The sequence below is a fragment of the Spermophilus citellus genome, assembly GCF_964194105.1.
Source record: "Spermophilus citellus genome assembly, chromosome: 7".
NCBI classification, from domain to species: domain Eukaryota; kingdom Metazoa; phylum Chordata; class Mammalia; order Rodentia; family Sciuridae; genus Spermophilus; species Spermophilus citellus.
In genome coordinates, this window is record NC_138188.1 from 8,263,716 (window position 1) to 8,289,572 (window position 25,857).

Sequence of the window (25,857 nt, forward strand, 5' to 3'; positions counted from 1 at the left end):
AATACAGGAGAAAACAGAGTGAAACCTAAAAATTCAAACTGTTACTGGAAACGAACGCTTCAACATAGAAGAACGAAATTTGGGGAACCAAGTCGCCTTAGTGTACTGATCATTACCTGAAAGTACCATCCAGTTTGGGTGAAAAAATATTTGCTGAAATTTCTGGAGATTCGTAATTTTGGGAAGCCTGGCAACCCCTTTCCATGAAAGTGTTTATCGTCAGTCACTGCTTAGGGCTACATCAAGAGGAAACAAAACATAGAGAGAGAACGTGAAACTACTTTATTGTGTCAAGTTTCAAGAAGCTAGCACAAACCGTGTTGGATTCAGAGTTCCAAATACATCTATCAATATAGGAGAAAACAGAGTGAAACCTAAAAATTCAAACTGTTACTGGAAACGAACGCTTCAACATAGAAGAACGACATTTGGGGAACCAAGTCGCCTTAGTGTACTGATCATTACCTGAAAGTATCATCCAGTTTGGGTGAAAAAATATTTGCTGAGATTTCTGGAGATTCGTAATTTTGGGAAGCCTGGCAACCCCTTTCCATGAAAGTGTTTCTCGCCAGTCACTGCTTAGGGCTACATCAAGAGGAAACAAAACATAGAGATAGAACGTGAAACTACATTATTGTGTCAAGTTTCAAGAAGCTAGCACAAACCGTGTTGGATTTAGAGTTCCAAATACATCTATCAATATAGGAGAAAACAGAGTGAAACCTAAAAATTCAAACTGTTACTGGAAACGAACGCTTCAACATAGAAGAACGAAATTTGGGGAACCAAGTCGCCTTAGTGTACTGATCATTACCTGAAAGTATCATCCAGTTTGGGTGAAAAAATATTTGCTGAGATTTCTGGAGATTCGTAATTTTGGGAAGCCTGGCAACCCCTTTCCATGAAAGTGTTTCTCGCCAGTCACTGCTTAGGGCTACATCAAGAGGAAACAAAACATAGAGATAGAACGTGAAACTACTTTATTGTGTCAAGTTTCAAGAAGCTAGCACAAACCGTGTTGGATTTAGAGTTCCAAATACATCTATCAATATAGGAGAAAACAGAGTGAAACCTAAAAATTCAAACTGTTACTGGAAACGAACGCTTCAACATAGAAAAACGACATTTGGGGAACCAAGTCGCCTTAGTGTACTGATCATTACCTGAAAGTATCATCCTGTTTGGGTGAAAAAATATTTGCTGAGATTTCTGGAGATTCGTAATTTTGGGAAGCCTGGCAACCCCTTTCCATGAAAGTGTTTCTCGTCAGTCACTGCTTAGGGCTACATCAAGAGGAAACAAAATATAGAGATAGAACGTGAAACTACTTTATTGTGTCAAGTTTTAAGAAGCTAGCACAAACCGTGTTGGATTCAGAGTTCCAAATACATCTATCAATAAAGGAGAAAACAGAGTGAAACCTAAAAATTCAAACTGTTACTGGAAACGAACGCTTCAACATAGAAGAACGAAATTTGGGCAACCAATTCGCCTTAGTGTACTGATCATTACCTGAAAGTATCATCCAGTTTGGGTGAAAAAATATTTGCTGAGATTTCTGGAGATTCGTAACTTTGGGAAGCCACCCCTTTCCATGAAAGTGTTTCTCGCCAGTCACTGCTTAGGGCTACATCAAGAGGAAACAAAACATAGAGATAGAACGTGAAACTACTTTATTGTGTCAAGTTTCAAGAAGCTAGCACAAACCGTGTTGGATTTAGAGTTCCAAATACATCTATCAATATAGGAGAAAACAGAGTGAAACCTAAAAATTCAAAGTGTTACTGGAAACGAACGCTTCAACATAGAAGAACGAAATTTGGGGAACCAAGTCGCCTTAGTGTACTGATCATTACCTGAAAGTATCATCCTGTTTGGGTGAAAAAATATTTGCTGAGATTTCTGGAGATTCCTAATTTTGGGAAGCCTGGCAACCCCTTTCCATGAAAGTGTTTCTCGTCAGTCACTGCTTAGGGCTACATCAAGAGGAAACAAAACATAGAGATAGAACGTGAAACTACTTTATTGTGTCAAGTTTCAAGAAGCTAGCACAAACCGTGTTGGATTCAGAGTTTCAAATACATCTATCAATAAAGGAGAAAACAGAGTGAAACCTAAAAATTCAAACTGTTACTGGAAACGAACGCTTCAACATAGAAGAACGACATTTGGGGAACCAAGTCGCCTTAGTGTACTGATCATTACCTGAAAGTATCATCCAGTTTGGGTGAAAAAATATTTGCTGAGATTTCTGGAGATTCGTAATTTTGGGAAGCCTGGAAACCCCTTTCCATGAAAGTGTTTCTCGCCAGTCACTGCTTAGGGCTACATCAAGAGGAAACAAAACATAGAGATAGAACGTGAAACTACTTTATTGTGTCAAGTTTCAAGAAGCTAGCACAAACCGTGTTGGATTTAGAGTTCCAAATACATCTATCAATATAGGAGAAAACAGAGTGAAACCTAAAAATTCAAACTGTTACTGGAAACGAACGCTTCAACATAGAAGAACGAAATTTGGGGAACCAAGTCGCGTTAGTGTAGTGATCATTACCTGAAAGTATCATCCAGTTTGGGTGAAAAAATATTTGCTGAGATTTCTGGAGATTCGTAATTTTGGGAAGCCTGGCAACCCCTTTCCATGAAAGTGTTTCTCGCCAGTCACTGCTTAGGGCTACATCAAGAGGAAACAAAACATAGAGATAGAACGTGAAACTACTTTATTGTTTCAAGTTTCAAGAAGCTAGCACAAACCGTGTTGGATTTAGAGTTCCAAATACATCTATCAATATAGGAGAAAACAGAGTGAAACCTAAAAATTCAAACTGTTACTGGAAAAGAACGCTTCAACATACAAGAACGACATTTGGGGAACCAAGTCGCCTTAGTGTACTGATCATTACCTGAAAGTATCATCCAGTTTGGGTGAAAAAATATTTGCTGAGATTTCTGGAGATTCGTAATTTTGGGAAGCCTGGCAACCCCTTTCTATGAAAGTGTTTCTCGCCAGTCACTGCTTAGGGCTACATCAAGAGGAAACAAAACATAGAGATAGAACGTGAAACTACTTTATTGTGTCAAGTTTCAAGAAGCTAGCACAAACCGTGTTGGATTTAGAGTTCCAAATACATCTATCAATATAGGAGAAAACAGAGTGAAACCTAAAAATTCAAACTGTTACTGGAAACGAACGCTTCAACATAGAAGAACGAAATTTGGGGAACCAAGTCGCGTTAGTGTAGTGATCATTACCTGAAAGTATCATCCAGTTTGGGTGAAAAAATATTTGCTGAGATTTCTGGAGATTCGTAATTTTGGGAAGCCTGGCAACCCCTTTCCATGAAAGTGTTTCTCGCCAGTCACTGCTTAGGGCTACATCAAGAGGAAACAAAACATAGAGATAGAACGTGAAACTACTTTATTGTGTCAAGTCTCAAGAAGCTAGCACAAACCGTGTTGGATTTAGAGTTCCAAATACATCTATCAATACAGGAGAAAACAGAGTGAAACCTAAAAATTCAAACTGTTACTGGAAACGAACGCTTCAACATAGAAGAACGAAATTTGGGGAACCAAGTCGCCTTAGTGTACTGATCATTACCTGAAAGTACCATCCAGTTTGGGTGAAAAAATATTTGCTGAGATTTCTGGAGATTCGTAATTTTGGGAAGCCTGGCAACCCCTTTCCATGAAAGTGTTTCTCGCCAGTCACTGCTTAGGGCTACATCAAGAGGAAACAAAACATAGAGATAGAACGTGAAACTACTTTATTGTTTCAAGTTTCAAGAAGCTAGCACAAACCGTGTTGGATTTAGAGTTCCAAATACATCTATCAATATAGGAGAAAACAGAGTGAAACCTAAAAATTCAAAGTGTTACTGGAAACAAACGCTTCAACATAGAAGAACGAAATTTGGGGAACCAAGTCGCCTTAGTGTACTGATCATTACCTGAAAGTATCATCCTGTTTGGGTGAAAAAATATTTGCTGAGATTTCTGGAGATTCCTAATTTTGGGAAGCCTGGCAACCCCTTTCCATGAAAGTGTTTCTCGTCAGTCACTGCTTAGGGCTACATCAAGAGGAAACAAAACATAGAGATAGAACGTGAAACTACTTTATTGTGTCAAGTTTCAAGAAGCTAGCACAAACCGTGTTGGATTCAGAGTTTCAAATACATCTATCAATAAAGGAGAAAACAGAGTGAAACCTAAAAATTCAAACTGTTACTGGAAACGAACGCTTCAACATAGAAGAACGACATTTGGGGAACCAAGTCGCCTTAGTGTACTGATCATTACCTGAAAGTATCATCCAGTTTGGGTGAAAAAATATTTGCTGAGATTTCTGGAGATTCGTAATTTTGGGAAGCCTGGAAACCCCTTTCCATGAAAGTGTTTCTCGCCAGTCACTGCTTAGGGCTACATCAAGAGGAAACAAAACATAGAGATAGAACGTGAAACTACTTTATTGTGTCAAGTTTCAAGAAGCTAGCACAAACCGTGTTGGATTTAGAGTTCCAAATACATCTATCAATATAGGAGAAAACAGAGTGAAACCTAAAAATTCAAACTGTTACTGGAAACGAACGCTTCAACATAGAAGAACGAAATTTGGGGAACCAAGTCGCGTTAGTGTAGTGATCATTACCTGAAAGTATCATCCAGTTTGGGTGAAAAAATATTTGCTGAGATTTCTGGAGATTCGTAATTTTGGGAAGCCTGGCAACCCCTTTCCATGAAAGTGTTTCTCGCCAGTCACTGCTTAGGGCTACATCAAGAGGAAACAAAACATAGAGATAGAACGTGAAACTACTTTATTGTTTCAAGTTTCAAGAAGCTAGCACAAACCGTGTTGGATTTAGAGTTCCAAATACATCTATCAATATAGGAGAAAACAGAGTGAAACCTAAAAATTCAAACTGTTACTGGAAAAGAACGCTTCAACATACAAGAACGACATTTGGGGAACCAAGTCGCCTTAGTGTACTGATCATTACCTGAAAGTATCATCCAGTTTGGGTGAAAAAATATTTGCTGAGATTTCTGGAGATTCGTAATTTTGGGAAGCCTGGCAACCCCTTTCTATGAAAGTGTTTCTCGCCAGTCACTGCTTAGGGCTACATCAAGAGGAAACAAAACATAGAGATAGAATGTGAAACTACTTTATTGTGTCAAGTTTCAAGAAGCTAGCACAAACCGTGTTGGATTTAGACTTCCAAATACATCTATCAATATAGGAGAAAAGAGTGAAACCTAAAAACTCAAATTGTTACTGGAAACGAACGCTTCAACATAGAAGAACGACATTTGGGGAACCAAGTCGCCTTAGTGTACTGATCATTACATGAAAGTATCATCCTGTTTGGGTGAAAAAATATTTGCTGAGATATGGAGATTCGTAATTTTGGGAAGCCTGGCAACCCCTTTCCATGAATGTGTTTCTCGCCAGTCACTGCTTAGGGCTACATCAAGAGGAAACAAAACATAGAGATAGAACGTGAAACTACTTTATTGTGTCAAGCTTCAAGAAGCTAGCACAAACCTTGTTGGATTTAGAGTTCCAAATACATCTATCAATATAGGAGAAAACAGAGTGAAACCTAAAAATTCAAACTGTTACTGGAAACGAACGCTTCAACATAGAAGAACGACATTTGGGGAACCAAGTCGCCTTAGTGTAGTGATCATTACCTGAAAGTATCATCCAGTTTGGGTGAAAAAATATTTTCTGAGATTTCTGGAGATTCGTAATTTTGGGAAGCCTGGCAACCCCTTTCCATGAAAGTGTTTCTCGCCAGTCAGTGCTTAGTGCTACATCAAGAGGAAACAAAACATAGAGATAGAACGTGAAACTACTTTATTGTGTCAAGTTTCAAGAACTAGCACAAACCGTGTTGGATTTAGAGTTCCAAATACATCTATCAATATAGGAGAAAACAGAGTGAAACCTAAAAATTCAAACTGTTACTGGAAACGAACGCTTCAACATAGAAGAACGACATTTGGGGAACCAAGTCGCCTTAGTGTACTGATCATTACCTGAAAGTACCATCCAGTTTGGGTGAAAAAATATTTGCTGAGATTTCTGGAGATTCGTAATTTTGGGAAACCTGGCAACCCCTTTCCATGAAAGTGTTTCTCGCCAGTCACTGCTTAGTGCTACATCAAGAGGAAACAAAACATAGAGATAGAACGTGAAACTACTTTATTGTGTCAAGTTTCAAGAAGCTAGCACAAACCGTGTTGGATTTAGAGTTCCAAATACATCTATCAATATAGGAGAAAACAGAGTGAAACCTAAAAATTCAAACTGTTACTGGAAACGAACGCTTCAACATAGAAGAACGACATTGGGGAACCAAGTCGCCTTAGTGTACTGATCATTACCTGAAAGTATCATCCAGTTTGGGTGAAAAAATATTTGCTGAGATTTCTGGAGATTCGTAATTTTGGGAAGCCTGGCAACCCCTTTCCATTAAAGTGTTTCTCGCCAGTCAGTGCTTAGGGCTACATCAAGAGGAAACAAAACATAGAGATAGAACGTGAAACTACTTTATTGTGTCAAGTTTCAAGAAGCTAGCACAAACCGTGTTGGATTTAGAGTTCCAAATACATCTATCAATATAGGACAAAACAGAGTGAAACCTAAAAATTCAAACTGTTACTGGAAACGAACACTTTGACATAGAAGAACGAAATTTGGGGAACCAAGTCGCCTTAGTGTACTGATCATTACCTGAAAGTATCATCCAGTTTGGGTGAAAAAATATTTGCTGAGATTTCTGGAGATTCGTAATTTTGGGAAGCCTGGCAACCCCTTTCCATGAAAGTGTTTCTCGCCAGTCACTGCTTAGGGCTACATCAAGAGGAAACAAAACATAGAGATAGAACGTGAAACTACTTTATTGTGTCAAGTTTCAAGAAGCTAGCACAAACCGTGTTGGATTCAGAGTTCCAAATACATCTATCAATATAGGAGAAAACAGAGTGAAACCTAAAAATTCAAACTGTTACTGGAAACGAACGCTTCAACATAGAAAAACGAAATTTGGGGAACCAAGTCGCCTTAGTGTACTGATCATTACCTGAAAGTATCATCCTGTTTGGGTGAAAAAATATTTGCTGAGATTTATGGAGATTCGTAATTTTGGGAAGCCTGGCAACCCCTTTCCATGAAAGTGTTTCTCGCCAGTCACTGCTTAGGGCTACATCAAGAGGAAACAAAACATAGAGATAGAATGTGAAACTACTTTATTGTGTCAAGTTTCAAGAAGCTAGCAAAAACCGTGTTGGATTCAGAGTTCCAAATACATCTATCAATAAAGGAGAAAACAGAGTGAAACCTAAAAATTCAAACTGTTACTGGAAACGAACGCTTCAACATAGAAGAACGAAATTTGGGCAACCAATTCGCCTTAGTGTACTGATCATTACCTGAAAGTATCATCCAGTTTGGGTGAAAAAATATTTGCTGAGATTTCTGGAGATTCGTAACTTTGGGAAGCCACACCTTTCCATGAAAGTGTTTCTCGCCAGTCACTGCTTAGGGCTACATCAAGAGGAAACAAAACATAGAGATAGAATGTGAAACTACTTTATTGTGTCAAGTTTCAAGAAGCTAGCACAAACCGTGTTGGATTTAGAGTTCCAAATACATCTATCAATATAGGAGAAAACAGAGTGAAACCTAAAAAATCAAACTGTTACTGGAAACGAACGCTTCAACATAGAAGAACGACATTTGGAGAACCAAGTCACCTTAGTGTACTGATCATTACCTGAAAGTATCATCCAGTTTGGGTGAAAAAATATTTGCTGAGATTTCTGGAGATTCGTAATTTTGGGAAGCCTGGCAACCCCTTTCCATGAAAGTGTTTCTCGCCAGTCACTGCTTAGGGCTACATCAAGAGGAAACAAAACATAGAGATAGAACGTGAAACTACTTTATTGTGTCAAGTTTCAAGAAGCTAGCACAAACCGTTTTGGTTTTAGAGTTCCAAATACATCTATCAATATAGGAGAAAACAGAGTGAAACCTAAAAATTGAAACTGTTACTGGAAACGAACGCTTCAACATAGAAGAACAAAATTTGGGGAACCAAGTCGCCTTAGTGTACTGATCATTACCTGAAAGTATCATCCAGTTTGGGTGAAAAAATATTTGCTGAGATTTATGGAGATTCGTAATTTTGGGAAGCCTGGCAACCCCTTTCCATGAAAGTGTTTCTCGCCAGTCACTGCTTAGGGCTACATCAAGAGGAAACAAAACATAGAGATAGAACGTGAAAATACTTTATTGTGTCAAGTTTCAAGAAGCTAGCACAAACCGTGTTGGATTTAGGGTTCCAAATACATCTATCAATATAGGAGAAAACAGAGTGAAACCTAAAAATTCAAACTGTTACTGGAAACGAACGCTTCAACATAGAAGAACGACATTTGGGGAACCAAGTCGCCTTAGTGTACTGATCATTACCTGAAAGTATCATCCAGTTTGGGTGAAAAAATATTTGCTGAGATTTCTGGAGATTCGTAATTTTGGGAAGCCTGGCAACCCCTTTCCATGAAAGTGTTTCTCGCCAGTCACTGCTTAGGGCTACATCAAGAGGAAACAAAACATAGAGATAGAACGTGAAACTACTTTATTGTGTCAAGTTTCAAGAATCTAGTACAAACCGTGTTGGATTTAGAGTTCCAAATACATCTATCAATATAGGAGAAAACAGAGTGAAACCTAAAAATTCAAACTGTTACTGGAAACGAACGCTTCAACATAGAAGAACGAAATTTGGGGAACCAAGTCGCGTTAGTGTAGTGATCATTACCTGAAAGTATGATCCAGTTTGGGTGAAAAAATATTTGCTGAGATTTATGGAGATTCGTAATTTTGGGAAGCCTGGCAACCCCTTTCCATGAAAGTGTTTCTCGCCAGTCAGTGCCTAGGGCTACATCAAGAGGAAACAAAACATAGAGATAGAACGTGAAACTACTTTATTGTGTCAAGTTTCAAGAAGCTAGCACAAACCGTGTTGGATTTAGAGTTCCAAATACATCTATCAATATAGGACAAAACAGAGTGAAACCTAAAAATTCAAACTGTTACTGGAAACGAACGCTTCGACATAGAAGAACGAAATTTGGGGAACCAAGTCGCCTTAGTGTACTGATCATTACCTGAAAGTATCATCCAGTTTGGGTGAAAAAATATTTGCTGAGATTTCTGGAGATTCGTAATTTTGGGAAGCCTGGCAACCCCTTTCTATGAAAGTGTTTCTCGCCAGTCACTGCTTAGGGCTACATCAAGAGGAAACAAAACATAGAGATAGAATGTGAAACTACTTTATTGTGTCAAGTTTCAAGAAGCTAGCACAAACCGTGTTGGATTTAGAGTTCCAAATACATCTATCAACATAGGAGAAAACAGAGTGAAACCTAAAAATTCAAACTGTTACTGGAACCGAACGCTTCAACAAAGAAGAACGAAATTTGGGGAACCAAGTCGCCTTAGTGTACTGATTATTAGCTGAAAGTATCATCCAGTTTGGGTGAAAAGATATTTGCTGAGATTTCTGGAGATTCGTAATTTTGGGAAGCCACCCCTTTCCATGAAAATGTTTCTCGCCAGTCACTGCTTAGGGCTACATCAAGAGGAAACTAAACATAGAGATAGAACGTGAAACTACTTTATTGTGTCAAGTTTCAAGAAGCTAGCACAAACCGTGTTGGATTTAGAGTTCCAAATAAATCTATCAATATAGGAGAAAACAGAGTGAAACCTAAAAATTCAAACTGTTACTGGAAACGAACGCTTCAACATAGAAGAACAAAATTTGGGGAACCAAGTCGCGTTAGTGTAGTGATCATTACCTGAAAGTATCATCCAGTTTGGGTGAAAAAATATTTGCTGAGATTTCTGGAGATTCGTAATTTTGGTAAGCCTGGCAACCCCTTTCCATGAAAGTGTTTCTCGCCAGTCACTGCTTAGGGCTACATCAAGAGGAAACAAAACATAGAGATAGAACGTGAAACTACTTTATTGTGTCAAGTTTCAAGAAGCTAGCACAAACCGTGTTGGATTCAGAGTTGCAAATACATCTATCAATATAGGAGAAAACAGAGTGAAACCTAAAAATTCAAACTGTTACTGGAAACGAACGCTTCAACATAGAAAAACGAAATTTGGGGAACCAAGTCGCCTTAGTGTACTGATCATTACCTGAAAGTATCATGCTGTTTGGGTGAAAAAATATTTGCTGAGATTTATGGAGATTCGTAATTTTGGGAAGCCTGGCAACCCCTTTCCATGAAAGTGTTTCTCGCCAGTCACTGCTTAGGGCTACATCAAGAGGAAACAAAACATAGAGATAGAATGTGAAACCACTTTATTGTGTCAAGTTTCAAGAAGCTAGCAAAAACCGTGTTGGATTCAGAGTTCCAAATACATCTATCAATAAAGGAGAAAACAGAGTGAAACCTAAAAATTCAAACTGTTACTGGAAACGAACGCTTCAACATAGAAGAACGAAATTTGGGCAACCAATTCGCCTTAGTGTACTGATCATTACCTGAAAGTATCATCCAGTTTGGGTAAAAAAATATTTGCTGAGATTTCTGGAGATTCGTAACTTTCGGAAGCCACACCTTTCCATGAAAGTGTTTCTCGCCAGTCACTGCTTAGGGCTACATCAAGAGGAAACAAAACATAGAGATAGAATGTGAAACTACTTTATTGTGTCAAGTTTCAAGAAGCTAGCACAAACCGTGTTGGATTTAGAGTTCCAAATACATCTATCAATATAGGAGAAAACAGAGTGAAACCTAAAAAATCAAACTGTTACTGGAAACGAACGCTTCAACATAGAAGAACGAAATTTGGGGAACCAAGTCGCCTTAGTGTACTGATCATTACCTGAAAGTATCATCCTGTTTGGGTGAAAAAATATTTGCTGAGATTTCTGGAGATTCGTAATTTTGGGATGCCTGGCAACCCCTTTCATGAAAGTGTTTCTCGTCAGTCACTGCTTAGGGCTACATCAAGAGGAAACAAAACATAGAGATAGAACGTGAAACTACTTTATTGTGTCAAGTTTCAAGAAGCTAGCACAAACCGTGTTGGATTCAGAGTTCCAAATACATCTATCAATAAAGGAGAAAACAGAGTGAAACCTAAAAATTCAAACTGTTACTGGAAACGAACGCTTCAACATAGAAGAACGACATTTGGGGAACCAAGTCGCCTTAGTGCACTGATCATTACCTGAAAGTATCATCCAGTTTGGGTGAAAAAATATTTGCTGAGATTTCTGGAGATTCGTAATTTTGGGAAGCCTGGCAACCCCTTTCCATGAAAGTGTTTCTCGCCAGTCACTGCTTAGGGCTACATCAAGAGGAAACAAAACATAGAGATAGAACGTGAAAATACTTTATTGTGTCAAGTTTCAAGAAGCTAGCACAAACCGTGTTGGATTTAGGGTTCCAAATACATCTATCAATATAGGAGAAAACAGAGTGAAACCTAAAAATTCAAACTGTTACTGGAAACGAACGCTTCAACATAGAAGAACGAAATTTGGGGAACCAAGTCGCCTTAGTGTACTGATCATTACCTGAAAGTATCATCCAGTTTGGGTGAAAAAATATTTGCTGAGATTTCTGTAGATTCGTAATTTTGGGAAGCCTGGCAACCCCTTTCCATGAAAGTGTTTCTCGTCAATCACTGCTTAGGGCTACATCAAGAGGAAACAAAACATAGAGATAGAACGTTAAACTACTTTATTGTGTCAAGTTTCAAGAAGCTAGCACAAACCGTGTTGGATTCAGAGTTCCAAATACATCTATCAATAAAGGAGAAAACAGAGTGAAACCTAAAAATTCAAACTGTTACTGGAAACGAACGCTTCAACATAGAAGAACGACATTTGGGTCACCAAGTCGCTTTAGTGTACTGATCATTACCTGAAAGTATCATCCAGTTTGGGTGAAAAAATATTTGCTGAGATTTCTGGAGATTCGTAATTTTGGGAAGCCTGGCAACCCCTTTCCATGAAAGTGTTTCTCGCCAGTCACTGCTTAGGGCTACATCAAGAGGAAACAAAACATAGAGATAGAACGTGAAACTACTGTATTGTGTCAAGTTTCAAGAAGCTAGCACAAACCGTGTTGGATTTAGAGTTCCAAATACATCTATCAATATAGGAGAAAACAGAGTGAAATCTAAAAATTCAAACTGTTACTGGAAACGAACGCTTCAACATACAAGAACGAAATTTGGGGAACCAAGTCGCCTTAGTGTACTAATCATTACCTGAAAGTATCATCCAGTTTGGGTGAAAAAATATTTGCTGAGATTTCTGGAGATTCGTAATTTTGGGAAGCCTGGCAACCCCTTTCTATGAAAGTGTTTCTCGCCAGTCACTGCTTAGGGCCACATCAAGAGGAAACAAAACATAGAGATAGAACGTGAAACTACTTTATTGTGTCAAGTTTCAAGAAGCTAGCACAAACCTTGTTGGATTTAGAGTTCCAAATACATCTATCAATATAGGAGAAAACAGAGTGAAACCTAAAAATTCAAACTGTTACTAGACACGAACGCTTCAACATAGAAGAACGAAATTTGGGGAACCAAGTCGCCTTAGTGTACTGATCATTAGCTGAAAGTATCATCCAGTTTGGGTGAAAAGATATTTGCTGAGATTTCTGGAGATTCGTAATTTTGGGAAGCCACCCCTTTCCATGAAAGTGTTTCTCGCCAGTCACTGCTTAGGGCTACATCAAGAGGAAACAAAACATAGAGATAGAACGTGAAACTACTTTATTGTGTCAAGTTTCAAGAAGCTAGCACAAACCGTGTTGGATTTAGAGTTCCAAATAAATCTATCAATATAGGAGAAAACAGAGTGAAACCTAAAAATTCAAACTGTTACTGGAAACGAACGCTTCAACATAGAAGAACAAAATTTGGGGAACCAAGTCGCGTTAGTGTAGTGATCATTACCTGAAAGTATCATCCAGTTTGGGTGAAAAAATATTTGCTGAGATTTCTGGAGATTCGTAATTTTGGTAAGCCTGGCAACCCCTTTCCATGAAAGTGTTTCTCGCCAGTCACTGCTTAGGGCTACATCAAGAGGAAACAAAACATAGAGATAGAACGTGAAACTACTTTATTGTGTCAAGTTTCAAGAAGCTAGCACAAACCGTGTTGGATTCAGAGTTCCAAATACATCTATCAATAAAGGAGAAAACAGAGTGAAACCTAAAAATTCAAACTGTTACTGGAAACGAACGCTTCAACATAGAAGAACGAAATTTGGGCAACCAATTCGCCTTAGTGTACTGATCATTACCTGAAAGTATCATCCAGTTTGGGTGAAAAAATATTTGCTGAGATTTCTGGATATTCGTAACTTTGGGAAGCCACACCTTTCCATGAAAGTGTTTCTCTCCAGTCACTGCTTAGGGCTACATCAAGAGGAAACAAAACATAGAGATAGAATGTGAAACTACTTTATTGTGTCAAGTTTCAAGAAGCTAGCACAAACCGTGTTGGATTTAGAGTTCCAAATACATCTATCAATATAGGAGAAAACAGAGTGAAACCTAAAAAATCAAACTGTTACTGTAAACGAACGCTTCAACATAGAAGAACGACATTTGGGGAACCAAGTCGCCTTAGTGTACTGATCATTACCTGAAAGTATCATCCAGTTTGGGTGAAAAAATATTTGCTGAGATTTCTGGAGATTCGTAATTTTGGGAAGCCTGGCAACCCCTTTCCATGAAAGTGTTTCTCGCCAGTCACTGCTTAGGGCTACATCAAGAGGAAACAAAACATAGAGATAGAACGTGAAACTACTTTATTGTGTCAAGTTTCAAGAAGCTAGCACAAACCGTGTTGGTTTTAGAGTTCCAAATACATCTATCAATATAGGAGAAAACAGAGTGAAACCTAAAAATTGAAACTGTTACTGGAAACGAACGCTTCAACATAGAAGAACAAAATTTGGGGAACCAAGTCGCCTTAGTGTACTGATCATTACCTGAAAGTATCATCCAGTTTGGGTGAAAAAATATTTGCTGAGATTTCTGGAGATTCGTAATTTTGGGAAGCCTGGCAACCCCTTTCTATGAAAGTGTTTCTCGCCAGTCACTGCTTAGGGCCACATCAAGAGGAAACAAAACATAGAGATAGAACGTGAAACTACTTTATTGTGTCAAGTTTCAAGAAGCTAGCACAAACCTTGTTGGATTTAGAGTTCCAAATACATCTATCAATATAGGAGAAAACAGAGTGAAACCTAAAAATTCAAACTGTTACTAGACACGAACGCTTCAACATAGAAGAACGAAATTTGGGGAACCAAGTCGCCTTAGTGTACTGATCATTAGCTGAAAGTATCATCCAGTTTGGGTGAAAAGATATTTGCTGAGATTTCTGGAGATTCGTAATTTTGGGAAGCCACCCCTTTCCATGAAAGTGTTTCTCGCCAGTCACTGCTTAGGGCTACATCAAGAGGAAACAAAACATAGAGATAGAACGTGAAACTACTTTATTGTGTCAAGTTTCAAGAAGCTAGCACAAACCGTGTTGGATTTAGAGTTCCAAATAAATCTATCAATATAGGAGAAAACAGAGTGAAACCTAAAAATTCAAACTGTTACTGGAAACGAACGCTTCAACATAGAAGAACAAAATTTGGGGAACCAAGTCGCGTTAGTGTAGTGATCATTACCTGAAAGTATCATCCAGTTTGGGTGAAAAAATATTTGCTGAGATTTCTGGAGATTCGTAATTTTGGTAAGCCTGGCAACCCCTTTCCATGAAAGTGTTTCTCGCCAGTCACTGCTTAGGGCTACATCAAGAGGAAACAAAACATAGAGATAGAACGTGAAACTACTTTATTGTGTCAAGTTTCAAGAAGCTAGCACAAACCGTGTTGGATTCAGAGTTCCAAATACATCTATCAATAAAGGAGAAAACAGAGTGAAACCTAAAAATTCAAACTGTTACTGGAAACGAACGCTTCAACATAGAAGAACGAAATTTGGGCAACCAATTCGCCTTAGTGTACTGATCATTACCTGAAAGTATCATCCAGTTTGGGTGAAAAAATATTTGCTGAGATTTCTGGATATTCGTAACTTTGGGAAGCCACACCTTTCCATGAAAGTGTTTCTCTCCAGTCACTGCTTAGGGCTACATCAAGAGGAAACAAAACATAGAGATAGAATGTGAAACTACTTTATTGTGTCAAGTTTCAAGAAGCTAGCACAAACCGTGTTGGATTTAGAGTTCCAAATACATCTATCAATATAGGAGAAAACAGAGTGAAACCTAAAAAATCAAACTGTTACTGTAAACGAACGCTTCAACATAGAAGAACGACATTTGGGGAACCAAGTCGCCTTAGTGTACTGATCATTACCTGAAAGTATCATCCAGTTTGGGTGAAAAAATATTTGCTGAGATTTCTGGAGATTCGTAATTTTGGGAAGCCTGGCAACCCCTTTCCATGAAAGTGTTTCTCGCCAGTCACTGCTTAGGGCTACATCAAGAGGAAACAAAACATAGAGATAGAACGTGAAACTACTTTATTGTGTCAAGTTTCAAGAAGCTAGCACAAACCGTGTTGGTTTTAGAGTTCCAAATACATCTATCAATATAGGAGAAAACAGAGTGAAACCTAAAAATTGAAACTGTTACTGGAAACGAACGCTTCAACATAGAAGAACAAAATTTGGGGAACCAAGTCGCCTTAGTGTACTGATCATTACCTGAAAGTATCATCCAGTTTGGGTGAAAAAATATTTGCTGAGATTTCTGGAGATTCGTAATTTTGGGAAGCCTGGCAACCCCTTTCCATGAAAGTGTTTCTCGTCAGTCACTGCTTAGGGCTACATCAAGAGGAAACAAAACATAGAGATAGAAGGTTAAACTACTTTATTGTGTCAAGTTTCAAGAAGCTAGCACAAACCGTGTTGGATTCAGAGTTCCAAATACATCTATCAATAAAGGAGAAAACAGAGTGAAACCTAAAAATTCAAACTGTTACTGGAAACGAACGCTTCAACATAGAAGAACGACATTTGGGTCACCAAGTCGCTTTAGTGTACTGATCATTACCTGAAAGTATCATCCAGTTTGGGTGAAAAAATATTTGCTGAGATTTCTGGAGATTCGTAATTTTGGGAAGCCTGGCAACCCCTTTCCATGAAAGTGTTTCTCGCCAGTCACTGCTTAGGGCTACATCAAGAGGAAACAAAACATAGAGATAGAACGTGAAACTATTTTATTGTGTCAAGTTTCAAGAAGCTAGCACAAACCGTGTTGGATTTAGAGTTCCAAATACATCTATCAATATAGGAGAAAACAGAGTGAAACCTAAAAATTCAAACTGTTACTGGAAAAGAACGCTTCAACATACAAGAACGAAATTTGGGGAACTAAGTCGCCTTAGTGTACTGATCATTACCTGAAAGTATGATCCAGTTTGGGTGAAAAAATATTTGCTGAGATTTCTGGAGATTCGTAATTTTGGGAAGCCTGGCAACCCCTTTCCATGAAAGTGTTTCTCGCCAGTCACTGCTTAGGGCTACATCAAGAGGAAACAAAACATAGAGATAGAATGTGAAACTACTTTATTGTGTCAAGTTTCAAGAAGCTAGCACAAACCGTGTTGGATTCAGAGTTCCAAATACATCTATCAGTAAAGGAGAAAACAGAGTGAAACATAAAAATTCAAACTGTTACTGGAAACGAACGCTTCAACATAGAAGAACGAAATTTGGGGAACCAAGTCGCCTTAGTGTACTGATCATTACCTGAAAGTATCATCCAGTTTGGGTGAAAAAATATTTGCTGAGATTTTGGAGATTCGTAATTTTGGGAAGCCACCCCTTTCCATGAAACTGTTTCTCGCCAGTCACTGCTTAGGGCTACATCAAGAGGAAACAAAACATAGAGATAGAACGTGAAACTACTTTATTGTGTCAAGTTTCAAGAAGCTAGCACAAACCGTGTAGGATTCAGAGTTCCAAATACATCTATCAATAAAGGAGAAAACAGAGTGAAACCTAAGAATTCAAACTGTTACTGGAAACGAACGCTTCAACATAGAAGAACGAAATTTGGGGAACCAAGTCGCCTTAGTGTACTGATCATTACCTGAAAGTATCATCCTGTTTGGGTGAAAAAATATTTCCTGAGATTTCTGGAGATTCGTATATTTGGGAAGCCTGGCAACCCCTTTCCATGAAAGTGTTTCTCGCCAGTCACTGTTAGGGCTACATCAAGAGGAAAAAAAAACATAGAGATAGAACGTGAAACTACTTTATTGTGTCAAGTTTCAAGAAGCTAGAACAAACCGTGTTGGATTTAGAGTTCCAAATACATCTATCAATATACGAGAAAACAGAGTGAAACCCAAAAATTCAAACTGTTACTGGAAACGAACGCTTCAACATAGAAGAACGACATTTGGGGAACCAAGTCGCCTTAGTGTACTGATCATTACCTGAAAGTATCATCCAGTTTCGGTGAAAAAATATTTGCTGAGATTTCTGGAGATTCGTAATTTTGGGAAGCCTGGCAACCCCTTTCCATGAAAGTGTTTCTCGCCAGTCACTGCTTAGGGCTACATCAAGAGGAAACAAAACATAGAGATAGAACGTGAAACTACTTTATTGTGTCAAGTTTCAAGAAGCTAGCACAAACCGTGTTGGATTCAGAGTTCCAAATACATCTATCAATATCGGAGAAAACAGAGTGAAACCTAAAAATTCAAACTGTTACTGGAAACGAACGCTTCAACATAGAAGAACGACATTTGGGGAACCAAGTCGCCTTAGTGTACTGATCATTACCTGAAAGTATCATCCAGTTTGGGTGAAAAAATATTTGCAGAGATTTCTGGAGATTCGTAATTTTGGGAAGCCTGGCAACCCCTTTCCATGAAAGTGTTTCTCGCCAGTCACTGCTTAGGGCTACATCAAGAGGAAACAAAACATAGAGATAGAACGTGAAACTACTTTATTGTGTCAAGTTTCAAGAATCTAGTACAAACCGTGTTGGATTTAGAGTTCCAAATACATCTATCAATATAGGAGAAAACAGAGTGAAACCTAAAAATTCAAACTGTTACTGGAAAAGAACGCTTCAACATACAAGAACGAAATTTGGGGAACCAAGTCTCCTTAGTGTACGGATCATTACCTGAAAGTATCATCCAGTTTGGGTGAAAAAATATTTGCTGAGATTTCTGGAGATTCGTAATTTTGGGAAGCCTGGCAACCCCTTTCTATGAAAGTGTTTCTCGCCAGTCACTGCTTAGGGCTACATCAAGAGGAGACAAAACATAGAGATAGAATGTGAAACTACTTTATTGTGTCAAGTTTCAAGAAGCTAGCAGAAACCGTGTTGGATTTAGAGTTCCAAATACATCTATCAATATAGGAGAAAACAGAGTGAAACCTAAAAATTCAAACTGTTACTGGAAACGAACGCGTCAACATAGAAGAACGACATTTGGGGAACCAAGTCGCCTTAGTGTACTGATCATTAGCTGAAAGTATCATCCAGTTTGGGTGAAAAGATATTTGCTGAGATTTCTGGAGATTCGTAATTTTGGGAAGCCTGGCAACCCCTTTCCATGAAAGTGTTTCTCGCCAGTCACTGCTTAGTGCTACATCAAGAGGAAACAAAACATAGAGATAGAACGTGAAACTACTTTATTGTGTCAAGTTTCAAGAAGCTAGCACAAACCGTGTTGGATTTAGAGTTCCAAATACATCTATCAATATAGGAGAAAACAGAGTGAAACCTAAAAATTCAAACTGTTACTGGAAACGAACGCTTCAACATAGAAGAACGAAATTTGGGGAACCAAGTCGCCTTAGTGTACTGATCATTACCTGAAAGTATCATCCAGTTTGGGTGAAAAAATATTTGCTGAGATTTCTGGAGATTCGTAATTTTGGGAAGCCTGGCAACCCCTTTCCATGAAACTGTTTCTCGCCAGTCACTGCTTAGGACTACATCAAGAGGAAACAAAATATAGAGATAGAACGTGAAACTACTTTATTGTGTCAAGTTTCAAGAAGCTAGCACAAACCGTGTTGGATTTAGAGTTCCAAATACATCTATCAATATAGGAGAAAACAGAGTGAAACCTAAAAATTCAAACTGTTACTGGAAACGAACGCTTCAACATAGAAAAACGAAATTTGGGGAACCAAGTCGCCTTAGTGTACTGATCATTACCTGAAAGTATCATCCTGTTTGGGTGAAAAAATATTTGCTGAGATTTCTGGAGATTCGTAATTTTGGGAAGCCTGGCAACCCCTTTCCATGAAAGTGTTTCTCGCCAATCACTGCTTAGGGCTACATCAAGAGGAAACAAAACATAGAGATAGAACGTGAAACTACTTTATTGTGTCAAGTTTAAAGAAGCTAGCACAAACCGTGTTGGATTCAGAGTTCCAAATACATCTATCAATAAATTAGAAAACAGAGTGAAACCTAAAAATTCAAACTGTTACTGGAAACGAACGCTTCAACATAGAAGAACGAAATTTGGGCAACCAATTCGCCTTAGTGTACTGATCATTACCTGAAAGTATCATCCAGTTTGGGTGAAAAAATATTTGCTGAGATTTCTGGAGATTCGTAACTTTGGGAAGCCACCCCTTTCCATGAAAGTGTTTCTCGCCAGTCACTGCTTAGGGCTACATCAAGAGGAAACAAAACATAGAGATAGAACGTGAAACTACATTATTGTGTCAAGTTTCAAGAAGCTAGCACAAACCGTGTTGGATTTAGAGTTCCAAATACATCTATCAATATAGGAGAAAACAGAGTGAAACCTAAAAATTCAAACTGTTACTGGAAACGAACGCTTCAACATAGAAGAACGAAATTTGGGGAACCAAGTCGCCTTAGTGTACTGATCATTACCTGAAAGTATCATCCTGTTTGGGTGAAAAAATATTTGCTGAGATTTCTGGAGATTCGTAATTTTGGGAAGCCTGGCAACCCCTTTCCATGAAAGTGTTTCTCGTCAGTCACTGCTTAGGGCTACATCAAAAGGAAACAAAACATAGAGATAGAACGTGAAACTACTTTATTGTGTCAAGTTTCAAGAAGCTAGCACAAACCGTGTTGGATTCAGAGTTCCAAATACATCTATCAATAAAGGAGAAAACAGAGTGAAACCTAAAAATTCAAACTGTTACTGGAAACGAACGCTTCAACATAGAAGAACGACATTTGGGGAACCAAGTCGCCTTAGTGTACTGATCATTACCTGAAAGTATCATCCAGTTTGGGTGAAAAAATATTTGCAGAGATTTCTGGAGATTCGTAATTTTGGGAAGCCTGGCAACCCCTTTCCATGAAAGTGTTTCTCGCCAGTCACTGCTTAGGGCTACATCAAGAGGAAACAAAACATAGAGATAGAACGTGAAACTACTTTATTGTGTCAAGTTTCAAGAATCTAGTACAAACCGTGTTGGATTTAGAGTTCCAAATACATCTATCAATATAGGAGAAAACAGAGTGAAACCTAAAAATTCAAACTGTTACTGGAAACGAACGCTTCAACATAGAAGAACGAAATTTGGGGAACCAAGTCGCCTTAGTGTACTGATCATTACCTGAAAGTATCATCCTGTTTGGGTGAAAAAATATTTCCTGAGATTTCTGGAGATTCGTATATTTGGGAAGCCTGGCAACCCCTTTCCATGAAAGTGTTTCTCGCCAGTCACTGTTAGGGCGACATCAAGAGGAAAAAAAAAACATAGAGATAGAACGTGAAAATACTTTATTGTGTCAAGTTTCAAGAAGCTAGAACAAACCGTGTTGGATTTAGAGTTCCAAATACATCTATCAATATACGAGAAAACAGAGTGAAACCTAAAAATTCAAACTGTTACTGGAAACGAACGCTTCAACATAGAAGAACGACATTTGGGGAACCAAGTCTCCTTAGTGTACTGATCATTACCTGAAAGTATCATCCAGTTTGGGTGAAAAAATATTTGCTGAGATTTCTGGAGATTCGTAATTTTGGGAAGCCTGGCAACCCCTTTCTATGAAAGTGTTTCTCGCCAGTCACTGCTTAGGGGTACATCAAGAGGAGACAAAACATAGAGATAGAATGTGAAACTACTTTATTGTGTCAAGTTTCAAGAAGCTAGCAGAAACCGTGTTGGATTTAGAGTTCCAAATACATCTATCAATATAGGAGAAAACAGAGTGAAAACTAAAAATTCAAACTGTTACTGGAAACGAACGCTTCAACATAGAAGAACGACATTTGGGGAACCAAGTCGCCTTAGTGTACTGATCATTAGCTGAAAGTATCATCCAGTTTGGGTGAAAAGATATTTGCTGAGATTTCTGGAGATTCGTAATTTTGGGAAGCCTGGCAACCCCTTTCCATGAAAGTGTTTCTCGCCAGTCACTGCTTAGTGCTACATCAAGAGGAAACAAAACATAGAGATAGAACGTGAAACTACTTTATTGTGTCAAGTTTAAAGAAGCTAGCACAAACCGTGTTGGATTCAGAGTTCCAAATACATCTATCAATAAAGGAGAAAACAGAGTGAAACCTAAAAATTCAAACTGTTACTGGAAACGAACGCTTCAACATAGAAGAACGAAATTTGGGCAACCAATTCGCCTTAGTGTACTGATCATTACCTGAAAGTATCATCCAGTTTGGGTGAAAAAATATTTGCTGAGATTTCTGGAGATTCGTAACTTTGGGAAGCCACCCCTTTCCATGAAAGTGTTTCTCGCCAGTCACTGCTTAGGGCTACATCAAGAGGAAACAAAACATAGAGATAGAACGTGAAACTACATTATTGTGTCAAGTTTCAAGAAGCTAGCACAAACCGTGTTGGATTTAGAGTTCCAAATACATCTATCAATATAGGAGAAAACAGAGTGAAACCTAAAAATTCAAACTGTTACTGGAAACGAACGCTTCAACATAGAAGAACGAAATTTGGGGAACCAAGTCGCCTTAGTGTACTGATCATTACCTGAAAGTATCATCCTGTTTGGGTGAAAATATATTTGCTGAGATTTCTGGAGATTCGTAATTTTGGGAAGCCTGGCAACCCCTTTCCATGAAAGTGTTTCTCGTCAGTCACTGCTTAGGGCTACATCAAAAGGAAACAAAACATAGAGATAGAACGTGAAACTACTTTATTGTGTCAAGTTTCAAGAAGCTAGCACAAACCGTGTTGGATTCAGAGTTCCAAATACATCTATCAATAAAGGAGAAAACAGAGTGAAACCTAAAAATTCAAACTGTTACTGGAAACGAACGCTTCAACATAGAAGAACGACATTTGGGGAACCAAGTCGCCTTAGTGTACTGATCATTACCTGAAAGTATCATCCAGTTTGGGTGAAAAAATATTTGCAGAGATTTCTGGAGATTCGTAATTTTGGGAAGCCTGGCAACCCCTTTCCATGAAAGTGTTTCTCGCCAGTCACTGCTTAGGGCTACATCAAGAGGAAACAAAACATAGAGATAGAACGTGAAACTACTTTATTGTGTCAAGTTTCAAGAATCTAGTACAAACCGTGTTGGATTTAGAGTTCCAAATACATCTATCAATATAGGAGAAAACAGAGTGAAACCTAAAAATTCAAACTGTTACTGGAAACGAACGCTTCAACATAGAAGAACGAAATTTGGGGAACCAAGTCGCCTTAGTGTACTGATCATTACCTGAAAGTATCATCCTGTTTGGGTGAAAAAATATTTCCTGAGATTTCTGGAGATTCGTATATTTGGGAAGCCTGGCAACCCCTTTCCATGAAAGTGTTTCTCGCCAGTCACTGTTAGGGCGACATCAAGAGGAAAAAAAAACATAGAGATAGAACGTGAAAATACTTTATTGTGTCAAGTTTCAAGAAGCTAGAACAAACCGTGTTGGATTTAGAGTTCCAAATACATCTATCAATATACGAGAAAACAGAGTGAAACCTAAAAATTCAAACTGTTACTGGAAACGAACGCTTCAACATAGAAGAACGACATTTGGGGAACCAAGTCGCCTTAGTGTACTGATCATTACCTGGAAGTATCATCCAGTTTCGGTGAAAAAATATTTGCTGAGATTTCTGGAGATTCGTAATTTTGGGATGCCTGGCAACCCCTTTCCATGAAAGTGTTTCTCGCCAGTCACTGCTTAGGGCTACATCAAGAGGAAACAAAACATAGAGATAGAACGTGAAACTACTTTATTGTGTCAAGTTTCAAGAAGCTAGCACAAACCATGTTGGATTCAGAGTTCCAAATACATCTATCAATATAGGAGAAAACAGAGTGAAACCTAAAAATTCAAACTGTTACTGGAAACGAACGCTTCAACATAGAAGAACGACATTTGGGGAACCAAGTCGCCTTAGTGTACTGATCATTAGCTGAAAGTATCATCCAGTTTGGGTGAAAAAATATTTGCAGAGATTTCTGGAGATTCGTAATTTTGGGAAGCCTGGCAACCCCTTTCCATGAAAGTGTTTCTCGCCAGTCACTGCTTAGTGCTACATCAAGAGGAAACAAAACATAGAGATAGAACGTGAAACTACTTTATTGTGTCAAGTTTCAAGAAGCTAGCACAAACCGTGTTGGATTTAGAGTTCCAAATACATCTATCAATATAGGAGAAAACAGAGTGAAACCTAAAAATTCAAACTGTTACTGGAAACGAACGCTTCAACATAGAAGAACGAAATTTGGGGAACCAAGTCGCCTTAGTGTACTGATCATTACCTGAAAGTATCATCCAGTTTGGGTGAAAAAATATTTGCTGAGATTTCTGGAGATTCGTAATTTTGGGAAGCCTGGCAACCCCTTTCCATGAAACTGTTTCTCGCCAGTCACTGCTTAGGGCTACATCAAGAGGAAACAAAACATAGAGATAGAACGTGAAACTACTTTATTGTGTCAAGTTTCAAGAAGCTAGCACAAACCGTGTTGGATTTAGAGTTCCAAATACATCTATCAATATAGGAGAAAACAGAGTGAAACCTAAAAATTCAAACTGTTACTGGAAACGAACGCTTCAACATAGAAAAACGAACTTTGGGGAACCAAGTCGCCTTAGTGTACTGATCATTACCTGAAAGTATCATCCTGTTTGGGTGAAAAAATATTTGCTGAGATTTCTGGAGATTCGTAATTTTGGGAAGCCTGGCAACCCCTTTCCATGAAAGTGTTTCTCGCCAATCACTGCTTAGGGCTACATCAAGAGGAAACAAAACATAGAGATAGAACGTGAAACTACTTTATTGTGTCAAGTTTAAAGAAGCTAGCACAAACCGTGTTGGATTCAGAGTTCCAAATACATCTATCAATAAAGGAGAAAACAGAGTGAAACCTAAAAATTCAAACTCTTACTGGAAACGAACGCTTCAACATAGAAGAACGACATTTGGGGAACCAAGTCACCTTAGTGTACTGATCATTACCTGAAAGTATCATCCAGTTTGGGTGAAAAAATATTTGCTGAGTTTTCTGGAGATTCGTAATTTTGGGATGCCTGGCAACCCCTTTCCATGAAAGTGTTTCTCGCCAGTCACTGCTTAGGGCTACATCAAGAGGAAACAAAACATAGAGATAGAACGTGAAACTACTTTATTGTGTCAAGTTTCAAGAAGCTAGCACAAACCGTGTTGGATTTAGAGTTCCAAATACATCTATCAATATAGGAGAAAACAGAGTGAAACCTAAAAATTCAAACTGTTACTGGAAACGAACGCTTCAACATAGAAGAACGAAATTTGGGGAACCAAGTCGCCTTAGTTTACTGATCATTACCTGAAAGTATCATCCAGTTTGGGTGAAAACATATTTGCTGAGATTTCTGGAGATTCGTAATTTTGGGAAGCCTGGCAACCCCTTTCCATGAAAGTGTTTCTCGCCAGTCACTGCTTAGGGCTACATCAAGAGGAAACAAAACATAGAGATAGAACGTGAAACTACTTTATTGTGTCAAGTTTCAAGAAGCTAGCACAAACCGTGTTGGATTTAGAGTTCCATATACATCTATCAATATAGGAGAAAACAGAGTGAAACCTAAAAATTCAAACTGTTACTGGAAACGAACGCTTCAACATAGAAAAACGAAATTTGGGGAACCAAGTCGCCTTAGTGTACTGATCATTACCTGAAAGTATCATCCTGTTTGGGTGAAAAAATATTTGCTGAGTTTTCTGGAGATTCGTAATTTTGGGAAGCCTGGCAACCCCTTTCCATGAAAGTGTTTCTCGCCATCACTGTTAGGGCTACATCAAGAGGAAACAAAACATAGAGAGAGAACGTGAAACTACTTTATTGTGTCAAGTTTCAAGAAGCTAGCACAAACCGTGTTGGATTCAGAGTTCCAAATACATCTATCAATAAAGGAGAAAACAGAGTGAAACCTAAAAATTCAAACTGTTACTGGAAAAGAACGCTTCAACATACAAGAACGAAATTTGGGGAACCAAGTCTCCTTAGTGTACTGATCATTACCTGAAAGTATCATCCAGTTTGGGTGAAAAAATATTTGCTGAGATTTCTGGAGATTCGTAATTTTGGGGAGCCTGGCAACCCCTTTCTATGAAAGTGTTTCTCGCCAGTCACTGCTTAGGGGTACATCAAGAGGAGACAAAACATAGAGATAGAATGTGAAACTACTTTATTGTGTCAAGTTTCAAGAAGCTAGCAGAAACCGTGTTGGATTTAGAGTTCCAAATACATCTATCAATATAGGAGAAAACAAAGTGAAACCTAAAAATTCAAACTGTTACTGGAAACGAACGCTTCAACATAGAAGAACGACATTTGGGGAACCAAGTCG